The 15,920-nt window shown below is 46.0% G+C and overlaps 1 pseudogene across 1 annotated transcript; it reads right to left on the bottom strand.

Moving 5' to 3' along the window:
- Positions 1-1,955: 1,955 nt before the first annotated feature.
- On the bottom strand, positions 1,956-3,711 carry LOC308656641 (tropomyosin alpha-3 chain-like; annotated as a pseudogene). The gene has a single exon. The product of its transcript is annotated as a tropomyosin alpha-3 chain-like (transcript).
- Positions 3,712-15,920: the final 12,209 nt, after the last annotated feature.

Genomic DNA, 15,920 nt, shown 5'->3' with positions numbered 1-15,920 from the left:
CCCTTCTCAGTTACTCTTCTTGTACGGGGCCCCTCCCTGAGGCTCCCAGGGATGCCCTTTTGCACTGCTTCCTGTCCACCTGGCTTATGTCAAAGCATGCTCTTTTTGAGAGCTCTTGGGCTGTTGGCAATTCTCCTAACCTTCAGGATAGGCCTCTTCAGGGCCTGCTGTCAGCTTCTCTCTGACAGCTTTGCAGTGTGACCCAGGGACGTCTTCTGCTTTCTTTGGCCAGAGAGCAGGGTTTCCTGCCAAGCTCAGCCCTGTCAGCTGCTGCAGCCTCCGGGTTCCTCTGCCTCAGCCACCAAGGAGGGTAGTTCTTCTCCACTTGCTCTTCAACTTCTGCTCTCTCAAGGCAGAGCTTCACAAATTAAATCTTGGTCTATGGACTTAGTAACTGCACAGAAGAATTAGAAATATGGAAGCCAGTGTATTATTGAAAGGACAGGGTGATAAAGTAAAAAAAAAAAGAAGAACCCCCAGACCCTTCTCATCAAAGCCTGGGTTTCTGACAATACCTCTGGTCCAACACCTCTCCCTTCAGAACACTCCAGCATGTCCTCCTTGCTCCCTGTCCATACCTGTGTGGCCCAAGAGGAACAAATCAAATTCTGTCTCCTGGGGATTAAGAATTACAGAACTGAGATGTTAGATCCAAGGAAGTGTTTGCCCTTCGCTGAGAGGCAGTGAAAGCCAGACTGCAGGGCCAGGTGATGTTCAGAAACAGGCAGGAGGGGAGAGCCGCTGATCTTGGCTGGTGTTCAGGGCCTGGCTCCAGCCGTCCCTCCTGAGCTCACAGTAGAACCCTCTTGGGTTCTACAAAATGCCTGAATCCTTAAAATAAATATCCCTTTTGGGGGTTTATTTGCTTTGTTTGTTTTTTTACTTAAGTTACTATGACTGGGTTTCTGTTTCCTGCAACCCAAAGATAATTCCTCATCTTCACCTTCCCTCCCTTCTCTCTCCATGAAAAAAAGCACCCTATCCCCTGGGCTGCTGGGACAATGACTGCTTAGAGTGTTATTCCCAGAGGACTCAGAGGACTAATGGAAGAACTGTGGGAGCCCTGTTCTGAATCATCTTGCCAAGGATCCCTCAAGTCAGACCCCCAGCCTGCTCAGTTACTCTTTTCTGTTCTGTTTGCTCATGGTAGTTATAGCTCGGATCTTAAGGGCTCTCCAAAGCTCATGTGTAGAAGGCTCGGTCCCCAGCTGATAGCACTATTGGGAAATGGCACCTGTTTCTTATCACAGCTCTCTGCATTACCAGTAGAGTTGACAGGTGTCTTGCTCCAACTGTCAGAGAAGAAAGCAAGGTATGTCCATCATCTCCTCCACCTCTGTGCCTGGACCAGCTCTGCTCTGCCAGAAACTCTGTGTGTGTGTGTGTGTGTGTGTGTGTGTGTGTGTGTGTGTGTCAGAGACAGAGAGAGAAAGTGAGAGAGAGTTTTACATAGTAGTCCCAAGCTGGCTTTTGCCTTCTCTCAAAGATATTTTAGTTATCCAGCATGTGTCCCTAGTAGCCATCACTATTAACTTTTTATTTTTTTTATTTTTTTTTTATTTTTTTTTGTTTGGAGGGACTGGTTCTTTATTTCAAAAAGACACTTGTCAATATTCAGTATCAAAACAGTTGCACTATTGTTTGTCTTTCTCCCAACTGGCCCCAAAGAGACCACAACAAAGGAGAATACATTTTAAGCCAATAAGCTGCAGGATGTACACCTAACAGACCTCACGAAACCTCACCTAAAAAAGTGGGGATTGGGCTGGGAAAGAAACTTTGAAAGATCAGCACACTGCCAGCCCAGACTGCAGGACTCTCACAGCCAAACGAGGTGGCCAGGTACCCCACCCCAAAGATGCAGTTTCAAAATAATATAAAATTTAAAAAGTTGTGTACATAAGCTATTCAAGATTCTCCAGCACTGACTGATACAAAGCACAATGAGATGGCACTTTTAGATACAGCAGCTTCAGACCCAGAAAAGGGTGATGAGATGAGTTCATATGGCTAAATCAGTGGCCAAAACATAATTTTCTTTCTTTCTTTTTTTTTTTTTCAAGCAAGCAGGAGAGCAATTAAGTGGTCACGCAAGATTAAGGGGCCCATGATCCATTCTGTGAACACTTGGGAAGTGGGTAGAGATGGGAGAAAAATTTGGTCGCAGGGCTAAGAATATGGCTCAGTGGTAGAGCATTTGCTGAACAAGCACGAGGCCCTGGGTTCAATCCCCAGCACCAGAAAAACAAAAAGTCTCAGAGGTCTCACCATGTTAATTTGGTCATTTCTGATGAAAAAAAGTAAAAAATAAGAATACAGTTGTCTACAGATACCTTAAAGCTAAAAATAAAACAAAACCTGAATAGCAAGGTTTTTGTTTATTTTTGGCTAACTCCTCTTGGAATCACCTTTCTGGTTTGGCTAGTACTTTGCACAGAGCAATGAGGTTTGCCATAGTAGAGTCTTTCCCTGGGCTCTGTTTGGCTCTCAGTAAGGCAGGCCCATTCCTCTTTTCCTCCTCTAAGGAGAGGGCAATAGGGATTAGGCTGGAAAGTTACCTTCCAAAAGTGAGAAGGGAATTAGATTGCTGCTTCAGAGCTATGAAATTATTTGGAATGTTTTACAAATGGTTACTGTAACAACAAAAAAAGTAATTACAAAATGTGTACATCACAACATGCTTTTAAAGACACTTTGCATTGTGCTCACATTCCCTTAAATGCTGTTCCCAAAGGTGCTCAGCCTCTAGCCCAGCTGGAATCCCTGGGAAAAAGCAGAGACAGTTTGGTGAAAAAGACAAGGGGGTAGGGGGTTGAGGGGGTGTTGAAAGGAGAAAGCAGCCTTCCAGTTAAAGATCAGCCCTCAGTTTCAAGGTCAGCTTCGGGCTGGCTGGCCTCAGGCGGAGTCAGGGTCAGAGGGAGGAGCAGCAGCAGGGCAGGACTGGGGAGCGCTACATCTCATTCAGGTCAAGCAGAGTCTGGTCCAGCATCCTTTGCGTACAGAGGTGCTCCTCTTTGGTGCATTTCAGCTTATCTTCCAAATCATCAATTGTCTTTTCCAGTTTGGCTACCGATCTCTCGGCAAACTCAGCTCGGGTCTCTGCCTCCTTGAGTTTATCAGTGAGAATCTTTATTTCTTCCTCATATTTGTCTTCTTTTTGAGAGTACTTTTCTTCAGCAGCATTCAGACACTTCAGGTTCTGGTCCATCAGTCTGATCTGCTCATCCATCTCTCGGCAACGGGACTCTGCTAGCTCAGCTCGTTCCTCTGTGCGTTCCAAGTCTCCTTCAATAATCACTAACTTACGAGCCACCTCTTCATACTTCCTATCTGCTTCTTCTGCAATGTGCTTAGCTTCTTTGAGTTGGATTTCCTGGAGTTCCATCTTTTCTTCATCTTTTAGGGCCCGGTTTTCAATAACCTTCATACCTCTCTCACTCTCATCAGCAGCTTTTTCTGCTTCCTCCAGCTTTTGCAGGGCAGTAACAAGGCGCTCCTGAGCACGGTCCTGCTCCTCTTCAACCAGTTGGATCCTTCGGTTCAAGGAGGCTACCTCAGCCTCAGCCTGTTCCCGGCCCGCCTTTCTCCCTCAACTTCCCACTGGAGGCGCTCAGCCCTCTCCTCGGCATCATCCGCTTGCTGCTGCAGAACCTGGATCTTGCGCTTCACCGCCTCGACGGTGGTGATCCCAGCCATGGTGCCCACCCAGCGGCTTCTCCTTATCTGCCTTCTGCCTCCTCTCGGCGCTGCAGCCGCTTCTCCTGACTTTTTAAACTTAATCTTGCTCTTGATTTTGACAGATCCTTCAACACAGCTTTGGTTGCACTTCATCTTACAGATATTTATTACTGTCCAATTGCACATGACAATAATGTTTTGTAGTTGCAGAATTTTGTGTTCCAGACCTGTAAATCCATGCAGTTGTCAAACACATGAGCTCTTCTCCATCTATACTGATTGACCTTTTGAAGGAGGGAGGTCGTGTGGAAAGAGCAAAAGGGTGGAAGTAAGATGACCTTCCATTTCTGCGTGAGTGGACCCGGTGCCAGAGTGTCCTGGCTCTGTGCCTTGTTAAATGTGTGGCCTTGAGGAAGATGCCAACCCCTCTGCATCTCAGTTTGCTCACTTGCAAAATGGGGCTATATCGCCTGCATTGTCATTTCCTAGGACGGTTGAGTTTCAAACCCTAATGCATAAAGCATTCAGAACTTCTAGAAAGGGCTCTTAGGAATCATCTACTTTGGCTCTCTCATCTTTTTCATTGGAGAAACTGAAATCCAGAGAGCCCTTTGAGGGCAGAGATCATGCCTTCTCCATTTTTCTACCCCCAGGGTCAAGACAGAGTCAAGGCATACTGCGTGCCCAATAAATATTCTGTAAATGAGTTGAGTGACCAGTTCCCAGTGACATAGCTGTAATTTAACTTCTCTTGATGACTCAGTCATTATCAACATCAATTACTATACTGCAGTGCGACGCCCTGATGCCTTCAGAACCAATTATGCCACACAGAACGTGGCTGCTTTAATGCATTTGCTTTTCTACTCAGTGTTTCTTGTCTCTCCTCTTTGGCTGTCACCTGTCAGTTCTCCCTGAAGACACTGAGTCTGCTTTGAGAAATCTCCATCACTGTTTCTAATCAGCTGTCCACTCTGGGGCACTCAGGGGCAGAACAGGAATGAAAGGCTTTGAAAAATTTAGTCAGCATGGATGCCATCCTTTTATTGGAGACTCAAGGATTATGGCAGCGTATTCCACAGACCAGAAACATCGTCTGCTTGAAGCTGGAAGAGTCCATAAAGCCAAAGATTCAGTCCTTCAAGTCATGCAACTGTATCCGACCTACCACACACACCCTTGTCCAGTTCCCTCCTCACACGGTATTAGTTCAGTACATGTAGTGTCCCAGGAGACCATGATTTCTGGTCCCTGAAATCTCAAATTTCTCCCTTCTTGCACAAAGGAGACTAACATACATAGATGTGAATTTCCCCTAATTCTTAAATGTGATCTAGCAAATTCTCTTCTCTTCCCCTCTCTGTCCTTTCCTGCACTCTTTGGTCCTAATTGAGGTGAAATAGTTTTTATTGTGGTATATTGCTTAGATGCCTAGGGAAAGTTTTAAAAGTATAATCTGAAAACACTTAAGGATAATTAAGTATGTAAGGAGAGATGGGAAAGACTAATTTTACCACTGGATTTTACATTGAGATAGAAGTAATCTTAGTTGAAGCAAACCTCAGTATTCACTTGAAAGCCTATAAATCACCAACACATTATTGGTCATAAATAATGATAATAATAAAAATGTGATTTACATTCTGTGGGTTTCTGACAAGGGCAGGTGAAGCAGAAAGGCGCTCTTACTATTTGTGATGTGGAGAGGATCAGGCAGGCTTACCGTTTCTGTTTCTCTGAGGGCAGTGTAGTTGAAGCACGCAGAGCAGGTGGCCAACGTTCAAAGCTGTACTTCAGCTATTTCCTGTCTGCAAGATCTAGGTTTCCTCATCTGTAAGATAGCAACAGTATAAATCTCTCTCTTACAGGCATGGTGTGATGACTAAATGAGATAATGTACATAAAAGTGTTTTGTAAATCATAAAGCTACACAAATGCCACTGCTCTCATTACTCAATACTTAGCAAACAGAGTTTCCTGTCTGTGCTGGGTTTGGGGCAGCCAAGGATAGAACATGTTAATAATCAGTCTGGCAAGGAGAAGCAAAAGGATGCTGTACAAATGAAAAGTCATAATTAGGGGAGCTAACTATTAAAAACAAAAGTGAATTGTAAATACCCCAGACTCCCAGAGGGGATATGAACTCCTTCTTGCCTGGACCACGTTGGTTCTCAACTTCTGTGAGTGGTCATCAGCAGGCAGGAAATACAAATCCAGAAATGGCATTCAGGGTGCATAGTCAAAACACTATGATAAGCCCGGTGTAGTGGCTCATGCTGACAATCCCAGTTACTTGGGAGGCTGAGACAGGAGGATCACAAGTTCAAGGCCAGCCTAAGCAACTTAGCAAGACCCTATCTCACAATAAAAAAAAAAAACAAAAAAAAAAACCAGCATGACAGGGCAGAGCAAGACCTAAGAGCTTAGTTCATGGAGCAGAAGGAAAATCAGGGGGCAAGACAAGGGTTAGGGTCAGGGCTGGCCATTGAGAGACACTGAAGTCTGAATGGAACCCATGTAAGCTGCAGAATCTGTGGGAACACTTCAGAGTCAAAGCCAACTGGGACAGACAATTGATTAATTAAAAACTTAATGAATATTAATGGCGTGTTTACTGTGTGCTATTTTTTTTTAATTTAATCACAACAGTGAATTAAACAAGAAAGACATTGAAGCTGGGTGCAGTGGCGTGTGCCCGTAGTCCCAGCTACTCCAGAGGCAGAAGGAGGATCACTGGAGCCCAGAGTTCCAGGCCAGCCTCGGCAACAGAGTGAGACCCCATCTAGGAAAAATAAATAAATAAATAAATAAATAAATAAATAAATAAATAAATAAATAAATAAATAGAAAAATAAATCTGAACCCCACCCCATCCCAGACACCGCCTTGTCTTCTCAGCTTGGAGACTAATGGGATGGAGAGGTGACCACATTCCAGCGCCATAGGTGCTGTGTGGTAGGAGGACCTGCTACCCCAGCCCTGCCTGGGTGGGGGATGGCCCACACTCTGAGCCCGAGGGACACTCCTCTCCATACCCACAGTCACTGCTGCATGATCACTGAACTGGCTTTTGCAGGGAGCATCTATCAACCTTGCCAGAAGTTTCTCCTAGCTCCAGGGTAGGAACTCTCGCCTCCCTGTATGTCCTTGTTGGGCCCCTCTCCCCTAGAGAATAGACTGAAACTGACCTTTTCTGTGGGGAACTAGTCCCTAGAGAGCCAGGACAGTAACTTTCTCTTTTCAACTTCAATAACTAGCGGTCTGGCTCAGGAGAGGAAAAGGCTGGAAGGCACAAAGGAAGAAAGGAGGGTCTTTGACTGCCCAGGGGCTGTCCTCTTCTTCCCAGGCCATTCACCATGGGCATGGGGACGAGCGCCCTGATGCCATGTCTTTTCACAGGTGTGTGCTCCCCAAGAAGCAGCTGCTCCTCTCCTGAGAATAGAAATATCCCAAGGCCAGCAGCCAGGGAGCCAGACCCAGGCAGGAGCCAGAGCCCAGTTTCTGTCGCCCAGTTTCTTTGTAAATCTGGAAATAGCCTTTTTTGCCAACTTTGTGTCCAGTGACACCTGGATACTCTGAATTCACCATCGCCTTGAGCTACAGCTTCTGCAGGTCACTCACCTCTGGCCCCTTCCACTCACAGAAATAATGAACAGCATCTCTGTTTGCTGGGCCCCTTCTACCCGCTGGACATGGCACTAGTGCAGTGGTCTGAAGCCTCAAAACGATTGCTCCCTCCAACAGGTATCTCATCAGAGCCAGGCTTTGTGCTGGGGGCTGAGGAGGGGATGGGAGCTTCTACCCTCAGGAGCTTACGACTCCTTGGGGTGGGGAGGAGGTGAAGGATAGGATGATAAAATAGGTTTCTCTCCACTCCCTAAGCCCACCTTAGTGGTTTAAGGTAAGTGCCTCAAGAGAGGGACCATGTGTTTTGTGAATTCCAAGGAGAAAGATGTCTCACTCCAGTGAGGGACTGTTGAAGAGGCTTCACAAAGGTAGAAGTAGCTCTTAGAGGAAAGAGGGACTGAGAGGGTGTTCCAGGAGGAGGCAAGCACAACACAGTGGAGGAAGTAGTCAGGCGCACTCAGAGCCAGGGAACAGAGCCTGGTGAGTTTTCTGAGAATGTAAATATGAATGCAGAGGATAAAAGCCAAACCAAACCAACCCCAAACCCGTGAACTAAAGCAAAGCAAAGCAAAGCAAAGCAAAACAAAATAATAAAAATGAAACAAACAAACAAAAAACTGAATCCAAAAAAAAAAAAAAAAAAAAAAAAAACCCAACCAGGGCATATTGCTGCAGGGACTCATTTGGATGAAGCTAAAAATGTTGAATCTGTGTGAATGATTAGTAAGTAACAGGGGTGGAGTCACCAGTATGGACCCTGCCTAACCAAGCCTACAGATTAGGGTGGTTGTTATCCCCATTTTAAATGAGGAAACTGAGGTTGGGACACAAAATTTATCCAAGATCATACATCACTGCCCCTCATGGGGGCTCCATCCAGAGTGGGAAATTGTGCCAAAGGCCATTTGGCTCCAAAGCTCATGCTCTTGTCCCTTTTGTTGTAGCGACTACAAGGCAGTGGGTGAGCTGGTTGAGGGAGAAAGGACAGGTGAGGTTCAAGGAAGCATCTGAATCAGGGGCTGGGAGAATGAAAAGGAGCCATGAAAGAGAGACTGAGTGGAACTAGGAAACGTCCTCATCTCTAAATCCCACAGAGGTCCCAGAAGAAGGCGGCTGCCAGGAGTCCCCAGCGTTCAGCCAGGTCAGGGCTGGGAGCTATGGTGAGACGGAAGGGAACGTGCAGCAGGGGCACGAGGCAGGGAGAAGGGCAGAAAAACAGCAGCTGCTCCTGCAGAAATGCTGACCAGACCCACAGGCAGGACGGGAGAGGGCAGGGAAGAAGCAGGGCTGAGGGAAGGCTTTATTGATTTATTTTTGGAGCAGTACTAGTTTGGTAGAGAAAAACAGAAACAGCCAACAAAGATAGAGCCTACAAATAAGTTATAGCTGGGTGCAGTGGTGCATGCCTGTAATCCCAGAGACTTGGGAAACAGAGACAGCAGAATTGCAAGTGGAGACCGGCCTTAGCACCTTAGTGAGATCCCATTCCCCCTCCAAAAAGAAAAAAAATAAAAAAGACTGGGGATGTAGCTCAATGGTAAAACACCCTGGGGTTCAATCAGAACCAAAACCAAACAAACAAAACCCTTAAAAATTATCACACACTTATACATTGATTATTACATAGCTATTAAGGTCATATTTTAAAGAATATTTAATCTCCCAAGAAAGTGAACATGATAAGTTAGCATTTTAAAAATTCCTTCAGAATTGAAATTACATAAGCATCTACAGGGAAGGTTTTTAAAACATATTTTTAATGATGAAATATTTTGTGTATACAGAAAATAATACATAATTAGCAACCATGAACTACCACTCAGACTTAATCCTGTTGGTATCATGGTGTGTTCTTAAGATTCACCTAAAAGGGATCATGTCCAAATACATATGTGTAGTTTTAAAAAACTGCCATGTTCCTTTTGAGCTTGCCCGGGGTGACACCACAGCCCTGGTTCTCTCACTTGAGCCATCGTTGCTTCAGCCACGTCCCCTCCCTGCTGCTGGAGCCTTCCATCACTGCCATTTCTCAGGGCGAGCGGCGGTGCTGAGCAACAGCCTGGCCATGTCTCATGTCCCAGGAGAGGGTCACTTTAGGGACCCCTAGCCATGGAAACACTGCTGTGCCCCAGCTGGGTCTGCCATTAGTTTTCCCGGACACTGCCACAGAGCCCACTCTGTCTTCTGATTTCCCCGTGTCCCCGACACTCAGTGTGGTGACACCTGTTGATTTTTGCCAGCTCCCAGATGCGGCTCTGGAGGCTGAAGGCAGGAGGACTGCAGGCTCAAAGCCATCCTCAGTAATTTATGGAGGTTCTAAGCAACCTCGCGAGAGCTTGTCTCAAAATTAAAAAACAAACAAACAAACAAACAAAAAAAAAAACAAAGGAAAAATGGCTGGGGATGTGGCTCCAAGGTTAAGCACCCTTAAATTCAATTAAAAAAAAACTGCTGAGGGTGAAGATGGGGAGCAATTCAGAGTCAGGGGAGGGGGAGCAGAAGGGAACCACGAGAGATGACTGAAATAAACTGAGGGGAAGTGAGGGGCAACTGCATCTGCAGCAGACCCACAGCCAGTCCCTCATTCCATCAACTCTTCCTGGCCATCATGGTCCCCTGGTAACAACCAACAGCGCTAGCCTTTCCTGAGCTCTTGCCCCATATACGAGATAGGCACCTTCCCAGTTCACAACCACCTATAGTTGCATTATAGGTTTGAGAAAAAAAACACTTTTTTGTGTGTGTGTGTGTGAAGATTTCTTAAGTAGATATTATGTGATGTGACTGCTCAGAAAGATAATACTTCTTAGGCTGCATTGCACAGTCTTAGTGTGGAGGAGGGGAAACAGTCCTGAGTTGCTCTGCCCTGGTCAGGCTGGAGAAGTAGCATTTTGCACCTACTATGTGTCAGGCTCTTGTGACATGCTTTGCATGCATTCTCTTTAATCCTGACAGCAATCTTGGAAGGTAGATGGTTATTACCTCCATTTCACAAATAAGAAAGCTGAACCTCTGAGAGGGTAAGTCTCATGCCAAGCTCCCTGAGAAGGGGAGGACATAACATCACGGAAAAACACTGCTAAGGAAAAACCTCTGGGAAATAAGAGCTCTGTCTTTGAACACCAGAAAGTCCTCGTAAGGAAGCGGGACAATACTTATTTTATTTGGCTCCAAATGCAGAACTAGGCTGAATGGCTACAAATTATACAGACAGAATCCCACTTCACAGAAGGAAGGAAAATCAGCTGTGTGCCAAAGATTGCTGTATTCCCTTCTGGTAGTGAGCTCCCTGCTCCTGGAAGTAGGGGAGGGGTGGAAATAGATGCCCTTTGCAATATTTTTCCACATGCAAATTTTGTTTCAGCTTTTTGCAAGGTAGAAAGAAGAAAGGTCCAGAGGGAAAAGGTTCAAAGGTATCCGAAGGGCCGGCCATTAGGCAAACACCACATGGCTGCATTTAGGAAATGAGAAGGATTTTTCTGGGGGAGGGTAGAACTGAGCTTCTGCCCCCTCTCCCCCTGCAACCTGGCCTCAGGTGAGGGGAAGAAGTTCAGTGTGGATGTTCCTGCTTGAACTAATCCCCATCCATTTTTCACCAGCTCTGGCCCAAGCAGGTGGCTGGCTGTGGTCTGAATCTGCTGTTTGCATTTCTGTGGCAGGCAGCTGCTGGGACTGGTTGCAGAGGGAGAAATTTGCTTTGCACATAATTTAATCCAAGGGTTAGGTAATGAGCTTGCTCCCCCTCAGATAAGGGGAACAAACAGGCTCCCTCTGCCCCTGCCTGTGCTTGGTTATTAGCAGCCAGGCTGCCCTGTGGACCTTGTTAGATGGCTCTACCATTCATGTGGGCACAACTCAGGGGTGATTTACTGTAACTCCTGATATTAAAAACCTCTGAGTGAGAAAAGCAAAATGAATAATGCTCTGTAGTGAATTTGTTAATGAATTTCCTCTCTGCCCTTAGAAAGAAAAAAGGACTGGCAAAAAAAATGGGCATCGGACCAGGGAAAGACCATGATACTCTGCAAGTCAGGGCTCCTGATCATTCTGAAGGGAAAATAACCAGAAACAGGGTCTCTCCACCCCCACCTACATTCTGTTCTCAGTTAAAGACTGTCAGGTGGCTGGACATCTTTCTGGTATTCTTAAAATAGATAAATAAGCAGCCACCTTAAAAAAAAATAAGAGGTTATGATTCAGGGTTTAAGTAATCTTGGCTGGCTCTGATTTGCATATATATGAGAGTGTGGTCCTGTTCCCAAGGTTGATGGCTGGGACATGGGACACACAAGAGTGCAGATCTACTCAGTGACAGGTGAGGAGGCACGGGGGAGGGGGGAGACTTCCCTCTGACACCTCTAGGTGTGGTGCCCTTTACAGGCCCTCAGCCGGGTATCCTGACCAGGGCTGGTTTCCTGGGTGTGTGACCCTGGCTGTCACACAGGACCCTCAGGTTCCACAGCTGGTTTGATGTTTTTCTGTCGCTGTCCTGAAATTCCTTTTTGGTTTTGCCTTTGATGTTGAGGGTTGAACTAAGGGCCCTGCGCATGCTAGGCAAACACTTGACAACGAACTACACCCCTGGCCCTTTTTAAAAATAAACTTATTTTGAGACAGAGTCTTGTTAAGTTGCTGAGGCTGGCCTTGGGCTTGTGATCCTCCTACTTCAGCCTTCAGAGTAGCTGGAATTACAGGTGGGCACCAAATTGCCTGCTTGAAATTATGTAGTTGGGTCTACTAATGGCACTTTCTTTGCCAGTGGCTCTGCCCTGTATTCATCTGTCCTTTGCCAACTCTGGCTTTTTCTTAGGGGCAAGGTGATAAAAAATTGGGGAGAGAGATTTAGTAAGAATAAAAGTGTTTGTTTATACTTTTGTTCTGTCATTGAAAATACACCCAAATAATGTTTTAGAAAATGCTTTTTAAAGATTCCTAATGTAGCATGAGAATTTTCCTCATATATTTTAGGAAGACAGACAATTTATTGTTTTTTAATACCCGGATTTAAAAAGTAATACAGGTTAACCGGGCTCAGCAGCGCATGCCTATAATCCCAGTGGCTCCAGAGACTGAGGCTGGAGGATTGTGAGTTCAAAGCCAGCCTCAGCAAGAGTGAGGTGCTGAGCAACTCAGTGAGACCCTGTCTCTAAATAAAATACAAAATAGGGCTGGGGATGTGGCTTGGTGGTCGAGTGCCCCTGAGTTCAATCCCTGGCAATCCCCCCCCCCCTGCAAAAAAAAAGTAATATATGTTAATTGTGGGAAATTTAAAAGATACAAAGAAAAACATCATCCATACTCCCACCACAAAAAATATATCTTTTCAGTCATTTTTATTTATACTTTTGTTCTGTCTGTTATTGAAAATATACTCAAATAATGTTTTGGAAAATGCTTTTTAAAGATTCCTAATATAGCATGAGAATTTTTCTCATATCCTTCTTTCTTCTTTTTCTTTCTTTTTTTGGTACTGGGGATTGAACCCAGGGTGCTTTACCACTGAGATACACCCTCAGCCCTTTCTTTATTATTTATTTTGAGACAAGGTCTTGCTGTGTTGCTGAGGCTGGTCTCTACCTTGTAATCCTCCTGCCTCAGCTTCCCAAATCACCGGGATTACTGGTGTGTACTACCATGCCTGGACATTCTTGTTTTTTTCTTCAAAAGATTTTTGATGGCTGGATATATTCCACTGTACAAAGATCCCATCCATTAATCAATGCCTTACTGTTAGGTCATTTATGTTTATTACAAAGAGCATTCCAAAGAGAACACATGATTTCCCCCCCCTTTTTTTTTTTTTTTTTGGTACCAGGGACTGAACCCAGGGTGCTTTGCCACCAAGCCATATCCCCAGCCCTTTAAAAATATTTTATTAGAGACAGGTTTCTTAGGGCCTGAGTTGCTTAGGGCCTGGCTAAGTTGCTGAGGGTGGCTTTGAACTTTCAATCCTCCTGCCTCAGCCTCCTGAGCGGTTGGGGTTATAGGGGTGTGCCACCATGCCTGGTGAGGACACATGAATTTCAGACAAAAGCAAACAGATTATTTTCTTGGGGTAAGTTCCTAGAAGTCGAACTTATTAAATCTTTGACAGGCCCTTCCTATTTAGAGTGGCAAAGGAAGCCCAGGCTGGGGATGAGGGGAATGGGGGGGGATGATTGAGGGAGCAGGGGTTCTGCTTGGTTCTTTGGGTTCAGTGGATCAACAGTCAACTCTTCCCTTTAGATTGTTGTGTGCTGTGGTGATTTAGAACACTGCTGGTGCTTCCACTAATCCAAAACCTTTCCTGGGGGTCCCTTGTCCCTGGGGTTCTGCCTCCACCAGTGCTGTCGTGGGCGAGCTGACAGCCCTGCCAGGGGACAGCTCCCAGGAACCTTCCACGTTCCATCTCTGCAGGACAACAGCTCTGTGCGCCTCGGCAGAGTTGCCACTGGGAACGTTGTAGGGTGCTGGGCTTGTTTTAATGTCATTTCACTCTTTCCAAAGTCTCCTGGGGGAAGAAAAATGACATTCCAAGCTGGAAGAAGAGTCTGGGAGAAGAGCAGACTTGGGAGGAAGCCCTCCTCCAGGGTGGCAGAGGCTGTCTCCCAGATGAATTCTGCATGTCAGTGATCTCCCTTTGCTTTTGCAGAATGAGGCTGCTAGCTGCTGTCATGATCATTTAGACTCGTGTTTAGGTTTTAGGGAAGGGGAATGGCGAGCGGTTGATCTGTTTACTACTGAGGCCTTGGCCCGATAACTATGTGGGGAAAGCTGCCATATGCAGCTGTTAGGGAGGGCGCTCTCCAGATCTCTTTAAAACCCGCGTTGGAAAATCTCTAGATGTTTCCACTCTGAGACTGTGGCCAGGGTGACTCCCAGAAACTGGCTTCTGCTGGAGAAGAGAAGCAGGGAGAGTGGGGAGGCTGGGCTGAGAATGGCATTTAGAGACCATCTGTGCAGCAGACTCCAAGGGTCCTCAGCTCCTGCAGGGCTTCCTTTGATGCTGTGGGTCTGGCCAGGGAAGAAGCAGGGGCAGAGACTTCTATATTTAGTATCCAGCTCTCTGCCCTGGTGATTTCTCCTCTGCTAGACAAGTAACATTTCTGAGTTACTTTGTTTTCCCTGAACTTCTTCCTGCCTCTGCCCCAGAGCCCTGCTCTTGCCACAGTCCGGCTCCCCTCAGCCTTGTGCAAAGCACTGCTGGCTCCAGGGCTGGGGGCGGGTGGGGAGGACAAGCACAGAGCACACCCGCGGCCTGGACCCACACCAGGCCAGACTTGCCAGGGACAAACCATTGGCCTTTTGTCTCCTCCTCATAAGCACTCCCTCCTGCCCCCGTGGGCAGAACAAAAGGCTCTGGTCTCTGCAGACCACCAAGAAGAATGTCCTCTGGAAGGAAACCACACTGCCAAGGGAAGGGGCCTCCCGCCTTCCTCTCCCTGTGATTCTGCCCCAAGTCAGAAGCTTCTCAGAGTGGGACCTGAAGACTCCATCTTAGGCTCTGCAAGTTGTCCAAGAATTGCTTGAGTTTTGATTTTTCATTACCTAAATATGCTTTACCAAAAGTTCTCATACCATTTATTTATTTATCTCCATTGATTGATTGATTGGTGCTGGGGATTGAATCCAGGGCCTGTGTATGCCTTTTTTTTTTTTTTTGGTACTGGGGATTGGACCCAAGGTTCCTTAACCACAGAGCTACATCCTCAGACCTATTTAATTAATTTATTTATATTTGTTCTAATTAGTTATGCATAACAGTAAAATGCATGTTGACATATTGTACACAAATGGGCATAACTTCTCATTCCTCTGGCTGTACATGGTGCTGAGTCACACCAGCAGTGTAATCACACACATATATAGGGTAAACATGTCTGTCTCTACTATCCTTCCCATTCCCACCACCCAACCCTTCCCCTCACTCCCCTCCCTTAGCCTTTTTAAAAAATATTTTATCTAGAGACAGGGTCTCACTGAGTTGTTCAGAACCTTGCTAAGTTGCTGAGGCTGGCTTTGAACTCTCGATCCTCCTGCCTCAGTCTCCTGAGCCACTGGCATTACAGGTGTGCATCACTGTGCCCGGCAAGACAAAAACTTGGTTTTAAGTCAGGGTTTTTGTATATGTGTTCTCAGACATCTTGTGAAAAATTTCCTCCTTAGAAGGTACTGGGCTCTACACAAGTTTGAGAAATACTGCACAGTGCCTCCAACGACAACAGCTACCTTTGTGGAGCCCTTAATCAGTGGCAAACCCCATGCAGTGGCTCATTTGACTTCTTCAATAGCACTATGACATAGGCATCACCGTTGCCATCTCTATTTTGCAAGGAAGGAGAACCAAGCTTAGAGGTAAAATGGTTGGCCAATGCCACACAGGGCAGGAAGCCAGGACAGAAATGCCAGACTAATCCCAAAGTCTTTACTCTTAGTTTTATAAGACTCTCCCTATGACAGGCACCCTTCTAGGAAGTGTGGATATAAAAATGAATTCCAGCCAGGCATGGTGGCACATGCCTGTAACATGGGAGGCTGAGACAAGAGGATCTCAACTTCAAAGCCAGCCTCAGCAACTTAGAAAGGTCCTAAGCAACTTAGTGAGACCCTGTCTCAAGGAAAAAAAAAATCCATGG

This window comes from Spermophilus citellus, assembly GCF_964194105.1.
Source record: "Spermophilus citellus genome assembly, chromosome: 9".
Classification (NCBI taxonomy): Eukaryota; Metazoa; Chordata; class Mammalia; order Rodentia; family Sciuridae; genus Spermophilus; species Spermophilus citellus.
Note: the sequence above shows the minus strand (reverse complement) of the source record. Positions and strands in the feature narration are given on the sequence as shown.